This window comes from Lethenteron reissneri, chromosome 7 (assembly GCF_015708825.2).
Source record: "Lethenteron reissneri isolate LAM-NWPU_2019-01 chromosome 7, ASM1570882v1, whole genome shotgun sequence".
NCBI classification, from domain to species: Eukaryota; Metazoa; Chordata; class Hyperoartia; order Petromyzontiformes; family Petromyzontidae; genus Lethenteron; species Lethenteron reissneri.
In genome coordinates, this window is record NC_083785.1 from 12735396 (window position 1) to 12746545 (window position 11150).

Consider the following 11150-nt stretch of genomic DNA (forward strand, 5'->3'; position numbering starts at 1 on the left):
TGCAAACCCTCAAGCACTACCACAGCTGCCACTGTGCATAGCGAAGGAGCGGCGGACTGGGCTTTAAATCCAGACCTCCCGGCGCGGCAGTTAAAACATACAGTGAGCACGTTTCTTAAAACCTCCCTGACCACACACACACACACTCAGTTCACCCAGCAGCACATTACTAGATTCGCAGGTTACGCGGCGTGGTGGGGTAAAACGTAAGGAGTCCCACTTCTTCCAAGACGCTTTTGGTCAGCGTTGAAGAGTTGGCCAAATACCCTCAGGAGTGAGCTCTCTGAGTCTCGAGGGAGGCAGCATCGGAGGCTTGGTTTAGCTCAGCTCTCGGCTCCCTTTTGTCGAGGCGTTTCTACCAGCAGAGGCGTGAGCAGGCAATTGCAAGGGATGCACCTTTACCTTCGATTACATACTGAGCATTGCTTGACGACGACGACATAAGAGATTGGTGCCAGTAGGTTGTGCACTACTTGAGCATATTGACACCAGACAGAGGAAATTGGAAACAAATGGAAACCTACGGACCATCTTTGACATATCGTGATGATGATGATGTTGAAATAATGTACCGTAGTGTGAATTGAAACAACAGGCTTCAGCGGGGGAGGATCTAACATCCGTGTGCAGTTAGACATTGGCTGTTCATTAAAAAAAAATGGCCTTAGGCAGAATATTCGTTGAAGGGATGGTAACCAGTGGTTGAGACTTACGCCTGAGTGACAGCCAAGAGAGATGGATGGGCTGATGTGACCAGCACGTGTGGATTTATATTCCAGAGATGGGCAAAGGGTTAGGGGAGGTCGTTCATCCAGCAGTGGAGTGATCACGATTATATTAATCGAGATTTATTATGCTCCTGTATAACTACGACAATCATAAAACTTACATAAAAAATTATGTAATTTGGGCGGCCAAAAATAATTACAGTCCTGCAGAGACTCATAGGGAAGGGTCAGGCTTTACATCTGTGAAAAAGAGCTTCATAGCTCATCGGATTCCTCCAGACTAAATACAGATTTTGAACCTAAAGTTGTGCATTGCTTTACAAATACTGCATCGGGAATAAATCACTTTCATCAGTGAACCAAGTAACTTGCCTCCGGTGGAGTGTGACGCTAACGCCGATACAAAACGAGGATTAATTGGTTGTTTACCCTTCTATCTGGCAACAAAACTGACACCTTTTTACAAGGAGTCATGTTTGCATAGACCGCAATACCTGCAGTCATAATACAAACAAAAGACATAACTCTGATAGGACAGTGCACATTATCAGAGTTATGTCTTTTGTTTGTATTATGACTGGAGGTATTGCGGTCTATGCAAACATGACTCCTTGTAAAAAGGTGTCAGTTTTGTTGCCAGATAGAAGGGTAAACAACCAATTATCGTATTTTTACTGGCAAATGAGTTTCCCATAGTGTAAAGCGAGGATTATTTCACCATTCTTAGCCACGCTGGTCAGTGTGGGTTGGTGAAGGCGGGGAGAGTGGACCGTTGAAGCATCCTCAATTACAATGGAATTCACCACACTGCCCTCTGCTGGCAATATATCCTCGCAGCAGCAACGCCTGTTTTATGCATGGTGGTCACCCGTGCTCGCATTTTCTAGGCTTAAACCTGCTTAGCTAGAAAAAAAAACATGCAATGAGATCCACCTCATTCAAGCGGCGTGATTCGATCATTACGCTACGAGCCCAAACCGCACTAATATAGGGTAACATGGATGTTTCTTTCTTCAGGAGTGGCGTGGTCAGCACAATATAATTGCAATATTGAGGTCGCCCGTTCGACCTCCCAGACTGGCAGTTGAAACAATGGGCAAGTTTTTCTCGTTTTCATCCCATCGCCTCTGTCGACCCAGAAGTATAAATGTGTACACCACAAGGCGATCGGCAGGTCGCTTCTATAGTGTGATAAATTGTGGGTAACTCCCAACTCTTCCAAGGAATCTGGTCAGCTTGGAAGAGGTAGAAATGCCCTCTCGAGCTCCCTCTAGAGCAGTGCTTCTCAACCGGGGGTACGCGCGGGCCCATGGGGGTACACGTGGACCCATGGGTGGACGTGGCAATGTCCCAGGGGGTACGTGAGGTGATTTAAAAATGTGTGACATTATATCATTAATGAGAGTAATTGGTGAATAATCATGTATGTATCTGCCAATATAAGATAACTACGAGAAATGTCCAATCCATGTGGTTACGTAGAACGATATACAATACCTTTCTAATCTCATTGATCGTAAACAATGCGGTTTCCAAGAGTAACCAGCGAGCACGGACACATTATGTCACACGTGCAGAGCGTCCGTTGTATTTTATTCGCTTGCAGTTTCTCGCTAGTTAGGATAACCTCACAAAATGGACAATTGTTTAAAATATTTTTGTTAATTTTTCATGCATTTATTTCTCAGAAGCACGTTGGGTAGAAACGAAATTCAACGAGGGGGGCACAGTCGCCAAAACAAGGTTGAGAACCACTGCTCTAGTAAAGGTCTCTTCCGCTAGCAGCGTCGCGAGCAAGCAATTTCAGGGCTGCGCTTTTACCTTTTATATACTGCACGTGTGTGTGTGAAAGAGGTGCAGCCTGAAAACCACTGAGATCTTGACCCAAACCCCCTAGTGTATCTACCCTATCTGCCTGTGTTTGTGTTCCCCTTTGTATACGAGTAGACGAAATTGATCTCCCTCGCTAATTCAATCACAAATATAAGAAATGGTCCTTTTAACTTAATGAAAAGGAACTGTTTGACATTTGACCAACATGCCTATGGGACCTTTAAGAAGATCTCGTGCTCAGAGAAAAAAAAAGGTTTTCAATAGATTTTTGATTAACTGGTGTACGGTCACCGAAATAGCAGCATCAATTTATTTTACCAGTCACCCTCATCCATACACCAATTACACTACTGGATTGCTCCTTGCTAGTTTGGTCCAAAAGCGAGCTTTCCCCGGGTCATCAAGAGGCTTCATTAATCTACAACGAACATTCATTAACGGACATTAATCACAGTAATGCGCCAATCACTGACAATTCTCCACCTGAACATACAATGGCCCTTTTGCAGACAATTTCGTGACGCGTGAGAACCATTGTAGATCGCTTGCGTGAGCAATCGTCTACACACGTGCAAAATGCACTGCTGCGTATATCAAATCGTGTGTATACGTTCACACTTCTTCCGATGACGTCTCACAACCACATTTGTTTGGCGCAATGCATCCATTCTGTTTAAACTCTGCCATTGTTTACGTCTTGTTATGGAAAACTATGCCCTGTTTGCCAACTATATTTTCCTATGCTACAGCAGCAGAAACGGGGGGATTGGCTTTTCGTGCTACTCAATGGGCCGGAGCAGAAATTCGTACTGTGCCACCCAAGGTCGTAAAACTTTAGTGAGTTGACTGCCATGCAATAGTCCCATAAACTTAATGTATGGGAAGTTGTGACCCCCTGCTGTGTCGAGGATAAAAAGGCCGCGTGTAGGATTTTCCGTAAGTGAAAAATGCCTTGCGCAGACATGTTCAGGAGACGTAGAGAGATAGAGAGTGATGCTGCGCCGTGACATTTTTGATGGATTCTTCCTCTCAAGACAAGATGCAAATAGCATGCTTGAATTCATCTCAGGAAAAAAATACAAGTGTATATTAAATCAAATATATAAACGCGCAGTCATATCTAGTCTCTTTAACCCTTAAACGATCCATATTTTGTCCCACCAGGGTCATGGAGTCATATACAGTATAATATTTCGCCCTACATGCCTGTACTGCGAACTATATATTATACTGGAAGTTATATAGGAATCCAGGCTGAGCCCGGCATAACCGAGCATTATTTCTGCTGGTATTTGTAAGCACTAATGCATGTACTTGGCTTTATTTCATAGACTAATGGATAGGATTAAAGGATTTATTATTAGAGATTATGGCTATTATGAGCATTTAAACATCAAGTGATGTGCTAAACAGTGGCACGGCACTTAAAAGTCCATATACACTGCGCTCTAACTTAATAAGTGCTAAAGACTTCGAACAGCCAAAGACTGGCCCATATTGTTTCTTGCTCATGCCACTGCTGGTCACTCGAAACGTATGTAAGTATACAGTAATGAGTTACTCATTCATAAATTTACAGCCCTTTTTTATTAATTGCTGAATGGGGCCACCCAAAAGCCAATGTTGTTGGTCCATTGGTTGTTATTTCACTATACGTCACCGTGCTGGTCAGTGCATGTTTATGAAGGTGGCGGGAAGGGGGCAGCACAGGTTCAGATATCATTTACCACTGATGTTAGCCATGGTCCGAAATCACACTCGGGTTTGTGGGTTCATAGCACATTGCATTCATCACTGCGAGTCCCCATCCACCCACGTAGATTTTCACAACCACGAAAAAAACAATTCTCACAAACAATGTGAGAATTTTATTTAATTATGTAAATTTTTTATTCTTTTATTATTTCCCTTCTACGTGATTTTACCGAAAGAACCAAGAAGATTAATCCCTGCAGTCACGAAAGCTTTAAATCGAAATTTAATGTGAAAATAATACATTTTGAACCACATTATCACAGTTTTAGTTCTAGATTTATATTTCATGGCCACAGAGATCTACACAGGGTTTGAGGGGAAAAAAACACCCACCCTGGCATTTTACATGACTTCTTTTTCATTTACCTCTACCTCCCTCTGTCCATCATCAGTGCGCATATATCTTGAGTCCCCCTCTCCTTCAGGCACATTTTTGTCACCAACGGCCACATCTGAGCCACCCATGCTACCAAACGTGCTGCAGTATTCGCACGTAAAGGCCCTCTGTGCAATCTGAACCACTGTGAGTAATTAATTATCCGCCAGAAGCTCAGAGGTTCCAGACTAAGTGTTAATCCTTCCCTCTCGGTGGCTTTGGCAGGCTTAATAAAAAATGGTTCATAATCTGGTTGAGGGCTTTTATCTAAAAATGTTGTGTTGTCCAACATGTTATACGGAAAGAGCATTACACGTAATGTCCTACTTGTTTGTTTCTATTTAAAAACTACATTTTAAGGGTTGCTGCCGTGGTCTCTTCATCGTTATTTGATGGATGAAGGCTCACCAATGCTGTATTGGTTGTATGGGTTATTTGTTCATACTTCATGACACTTGGCAGTGATGTTAACCGTGGCAAGAATACCAACTCATATTTCTGGGTTCATAATACAGTTGGCTGACCGCTGTGGCACCCACTGTGCTCTATTATTTTAATTTAATTACCACATCATACTGAATGTACACTTATACCACGGTACAACAAAGGGACAGTTTGTTCCCCGTCACATGACCCACATAAACATGAATGCACATGATCATACGGGTGTTCTTAAATATATATTAAACTGTGGCTTGTCTCAGAGTCCTTATGCGTAGGTTATGGCGGTTGCTATTCAAGTACAAAGCCCACTACGTGCCCGTATGTATGCATTCACAAACATACGCATGTATCCGCTCCATGTCCACACTGCACAAAACGGCAGCACACTGACAACTGTAACTACTACCACTAATACGGATGCCCTTGAGCCAATGGCCTAAAAATGGTTTACTGGTACCAGCCAGGGTGGCACAATTCTAACAACGATTTTGTTCAAAGCATTTTATATTTAGATCACAAATATGCCTCAAAGCAAGGTCACCGTGATAGCTTTCAATCGAAAGAGATTGTTAAAGAAGAACACTGTAATATGTTTAACGGAGAATAACATTTTACAAATATTCTTTTGGTCTTTCGGTAAAATCTAGATTTGAAGTTTTCGTGACTGCAGGGATCCATACTCTTTGGTTTTTTCGGTAAAGTCACGTAGATAGGTTCAAAGAAAATAACAAAAAATAACAAAAAACTACGACGTTTCGATCGCAACGCAAGCGGTCGTCATCAGGAGGAAAAAATATAGGAAAGCTGCTGAGGCAGACTGTTTTAAAGGTTTGAAATGTGTGTAGCCCAAGGGTCATAAACGAAGTGGGCGGGGCTAGTTATGTTAATGTGAGAAATTAGCCCGTTAATGTAAGATCAGAGGAAGACCTCCACGGCGAACGTGAGAAAAATTAACATGCTAATTTCACTGAAATTATGTCATATAACATCATTTATATGACGTCACTTCCACACTTTTATGGTATCGTGTGACATTGGGGGACGTCATTATTGTTAGCACAAAAAACATTAGACATTAGTACACAATGAAAATCCAAAAAGTTCCAAAATTGTCCTTACTCGTTTAGAGTGGATAATGGTAGTCATTTCCACCCCAGGTCATACTGACAAACCTCCCTAATCCTGGCTAATGGGCTAATACTGTGTGCATCTGTAAACTGCGACTGTTATGAATCATTAGAAATTAAAGACCACATTTTAGGTCTCACGCATATGTATGTAGAAATACACGCACAGTCACACACTTGTACAACATTCATCACGTGTGCACTCCTACAAACACCATCATATCTACATATAACCATTTACTGAATGGTTACGAGCTATCTATGGCTCTTAAGGCAATGTGTCTCAGCATATTTCAATAGTTTGAATAATTCAGGCTAATGTATGCCACTTCAATTTAGTTTTTAATTAGTTGTTTCCAGCGTATTATTAACATTGTTAAATCATATTACTGTCACTATGTCTTTTTGAGGAGCGAGCAAGAATGTTCCTTTCTGAGCCTCAAGCATTTTGATACATTTTCATAATAGTAATAATAAAAAAGTTATATCACAAACGATTCTGAGATTATTCAGAATCTATGTATTTTAAAGTTTGGTATAAAAATGCCAAAAGCTTGCAATGTGAATCAAGGACCATTTTCATGGTTGTGCTGTAGCAGTTCATTACATAGACTTTCAACAATTAAAGCAAAACGAATACTCACAAAAAATAAGTGTGCCTAATTTCGATGAAGGGGGGAGGGGGGCACGGCGGCATGCACTGCACGTGCACGATTCTCGGCAGTGGCTAATGTAAGTGGCAATGATATCTAAATTATACTGGTAGGAACCTCCTGGTTACACCGCCCACAGGGGATTATTGTGTCCGTCCGTCCGTCGTGCAGGGAGGGGCTGGGTGGGGAGGGAGGGGTTGAGTGGGGAGGGAAGGGTGGGGAGGGGCTGGGTGGGGAGGGTGGGGCTGGGTGGGGGGTGGGAGGGGTGGGGCTGGGTGGGGAGGGGCTGGTCACCCCGTGGTGCCCTTATAAAACTCAACGTTTAACCTACTCACGCCGGCTTGTGCCCGCCCTCACAGTCGGGAAAATTTGCGGAACACACCACGCCGCCGTTGACCCTGGCCATTGACCGAGCAACCCAACGTTCCTACCAGCTCCCTCCGCAGGAATGAGTTTCCTGCTCCCCGCACCCCCCCCCCCTCTTTCACCAACCCACACAGACTAGGTTCGCTAAGTTATGGTCAAACAACTCCACGATTACATGATGTGTAGATGCCTTCATCCAGCAGTAAATTGACGAACAGCTGTAGATTAGTACAGTTGGGATGAACAAATTAAAATAATTGTTGATGGGTTTTTTTGTACACACAAAAACTAAACTTCTATAAAAAAAAATTAGTTCATTATTGTACAAACTTTTGCTTGTGGAAATATTTACAAGAACTGAACAATCTGATAGATATGTAAAATAATCTTTAAAATTGTATTCCATTTATTTGCAGCTAAACAACCTTGCAGCATGGGAGGCCTTTATATAGCAATGTGTTGACAATGAGCCGCACATATCAAACCGAAGCAGGCGAGGGTCAGAGCAAAGGGTTTACGCTGCTGCTTTTGAAGACGATTCTGTAGTTCATTCATTGCACTGCTTGTAGATGAATTACTTATACCATCAGCATCTAAAAATATACCATCGTGCAGTGCACAAAACCCACGAAGACAAGACGAGGTTTTTGGGGCCAAGTAAGGAGCCAATAACTTGAATGAATATAATCGGTGGGATATGGTGGAGGGGTTCTAGACAGCACTCTTATATTTAATTTACAAATGCTGTACTCTAAATGCGCACATGCAGAAACCCCAAACAGGCCTATGCCGTTGTATCTAAAAGGGAGTCCACACAAATCGATATTCCGATTAAGGCGAATCAATGTTTTTATTACGTTCGGTAAAACATGCAATAACTTGTATGTAGCTTGTCTCCATAGGTGTGCCCATGCTCAGGTCACGTCCATCTGTATCTCCCTTTTCCCTGTCCCTTCTTAAATCTTCTAGAACAGGGGTAGGCCAACCTGCGGCTCCAAAGCCGCGTGCGGCGCTGTACGGCCTGCTTCGTGACGCCAGGTATGTATATGTGTGTATTGCATTGCGGCTCTTAAAATGTCGAGTGTTTTTGCGCCGACTTCGAAAAAAAAATGCCTCTCATTGGCTAATGCAGACCGTCTTGTGCCATAGAAGCTTCTCCCAGTTCTACTCTTCAGCGACTCACCGCCTCCAACGGTCCCTCATTTGCCTTTCCCATTCTCCTGGACTTTTCTCCCCTTCGAATTCCTCCAACCAATCCGGTGCACACGCTCGGCGCTAAGCCAATTGGTGCACCGTGCACCAACCCCCCCACCCACACATCATCCCAATCACGCGCATTCCAATGTTGTCCAGCCGACAGCTGGCGAAGACAACGGCATTTATTTATTTATTTCCGGGTTCACCGGTGGCATTTATTTAATTACTTCGGGTTCACCTTTTGGTGACCCTTGGTTATACATTACACCTGCGCATGGGCATGTGCATGCACAGAGAGAAGCGGTCATGGGCCTCCCCTAGGTCGACTCGGCCTCAAATGAGTACCTGGTGCGGTGTATAGTAAAGACCGCCCACTGGGGAGACAAAGGCGGCCGGGCGTCGTGCTGGCCACTCACCCCCTCGTGTGCCGTGTCCGGCCTTCATAGGTGCTACTCGCTGACCGCACTTGCCCCAACAGGCTACACGGGGGATTTTTAACTTTGTCTTTGCACAGAGTGAGCATATGTACGAGTATGCTGGTATGTCCATCTGCAAGCTCTTGTTGTAAATCCACTGCTGGATGAGGGCCTAATCCACACTGTTGCGGGTCATGGGGGTCATTCGACAGTGCTTCACCACGTTGGTCAGTGGAGTTTGATGACGGCGGGGAACATCGATGTGGGGTCATGGAAGTACAATACAACAATGGATGTTCGTTCATTGCCCTATGCTGCCCACCATTGCCCTATGCTGCCCTGCAGCAGCCTCTATAACAACCCACGTGGGTGGTCCTACAACCAAGGGACGATTCTCGCTCAACTCTGCTTAGCTTCTGAGCTCTCACGAGATCGCGTGCATTCCAAGCGATTGAGCCAAATGCCTGCTGGCATGCTGGCACACGAATAAAGTATGACCAAAGTACACACGTGTGCTATCCATTATAACACAAAGCATTCTCCGGTCACCTTTGAAGAAACGTTAGTTGATCTTGTATTGATATATCTGCGAGCGATATATTAATGCTACTACTGCTGCCCAGTAAACATGGGCCAATGTTGGCATGTGGTTGGAACCGTTGGACCAACGTTGTCCCAATATTCCACATTTACTGGGTGTATATGGTGTGTATGTGTTCATGTAGAGTCTGTGCACATTCACACACATTCAGTTTCAGTTTCATATATTAGGTATAGCCATGCGGCTCTTGACTCGGGTGCAACCGCAACAAACAAAAACATGAACAAAGAACATCTTAAAGTGACTACGCGCTACAGAAACATCCAGGAAAAAAACAGCAAAAGTCTTCCAAAAAAAACACCGTATATCAACGCTGTGTGCAAAAAATCCCAGTTGGATGCAAGTCAAACAATAACAACCATAAGACAATTTAGATTAAAGTTATCAGGCTAACACTGTACTTCAACAAACAAACATGGCTAAACCATACGTTTTCGAATTCACCAAAAGAAAGCTATAAAAACAATGTAACAGTGATCATAGGAACCGTGATTCAAATGTAATCCACTTGTACTTTGGTCATACGTGCGGTGTTTGCGATGCCTGTCATACAGCCATTTTAGTCAAATGTAATGAATTCTCAAATGGCGTTTGAATAATTATTCAATCAACATTCATTCCAAAGAATACGGTCCAACGTTTGCAACAGTTGGATAAACAATAAGAGAGAACCCTGAGCGCATGTTGATTTGAGACAGACGTGCAAATACATTTGATGACATTATCCACATTGCCATTGCCTTACACTCTTACACCACGTACATACATCCACCTGTTATTTTAATGTAATAATAACAATTCCTTTTATGAAGTGCCTTTCATTGAACATCTCAAATCTCTGCACAAGACATCGCAGCAAGCATTCAGCATAAAAATAACTCATGAAACTAAGCATATGCAATTATACTCTTATATAAGCGCACAACTTTATCTATCTGTGATGAACGCTGCATTCCGTCGTTATCATACAGGGGGCGCTGCAAATCTACGCGCCCCCTGCATGAACGACAGAGGCGCGGGGACAGACGTTCGATTACGTTAGAATCGATCTGCAGACGGCAGTCTTCTGGCACAGCCAGCTCTATGTCGCCTCATCTCGATCACGCAATCCCAAACAGGTGAAAGTCCGCATCGAACCGAACCCCAAACAAGGCCATCTCCTTAACGACGAGAGAAAATTCACACGAAATGTCCTTTTCAATTAAGTCTTCCAGATGTAAAATAATATAAGCTTTTAATGAAAAAATACAATTATCTAATTCAAAATATAATTCAATTCAAAGATGTTTCATTTTAAAACTTCAAAACGAAGCATCGGGTGATTGCGTGAATGCGTCGTTCGTGTGCAATTTTTTTGTGACTTTCCTGGCCGAAAGCCATAAATGGTTGTGAGGAGTACCACAGGCGCCCCCGAACAACCCCTAGTGATACAATGAATGCCAACAGTAATTTGTTTGCATTGGCTAATAGTTGAATAAATTAAGTGTATACGCACGTGTTCAGACGTGTTTTTAAATTGTCCACAGACTCGGGGATTCTGAGATCTCGTGAAACGGAGTTCCAGAGTGTGGGGGCCGCTGCGCCACGGGACGCTGCTCGGTCGCCCATCCACCGAAGCCTCTTTGAGCTGGGAACGCAGAGACGATCTGCATTC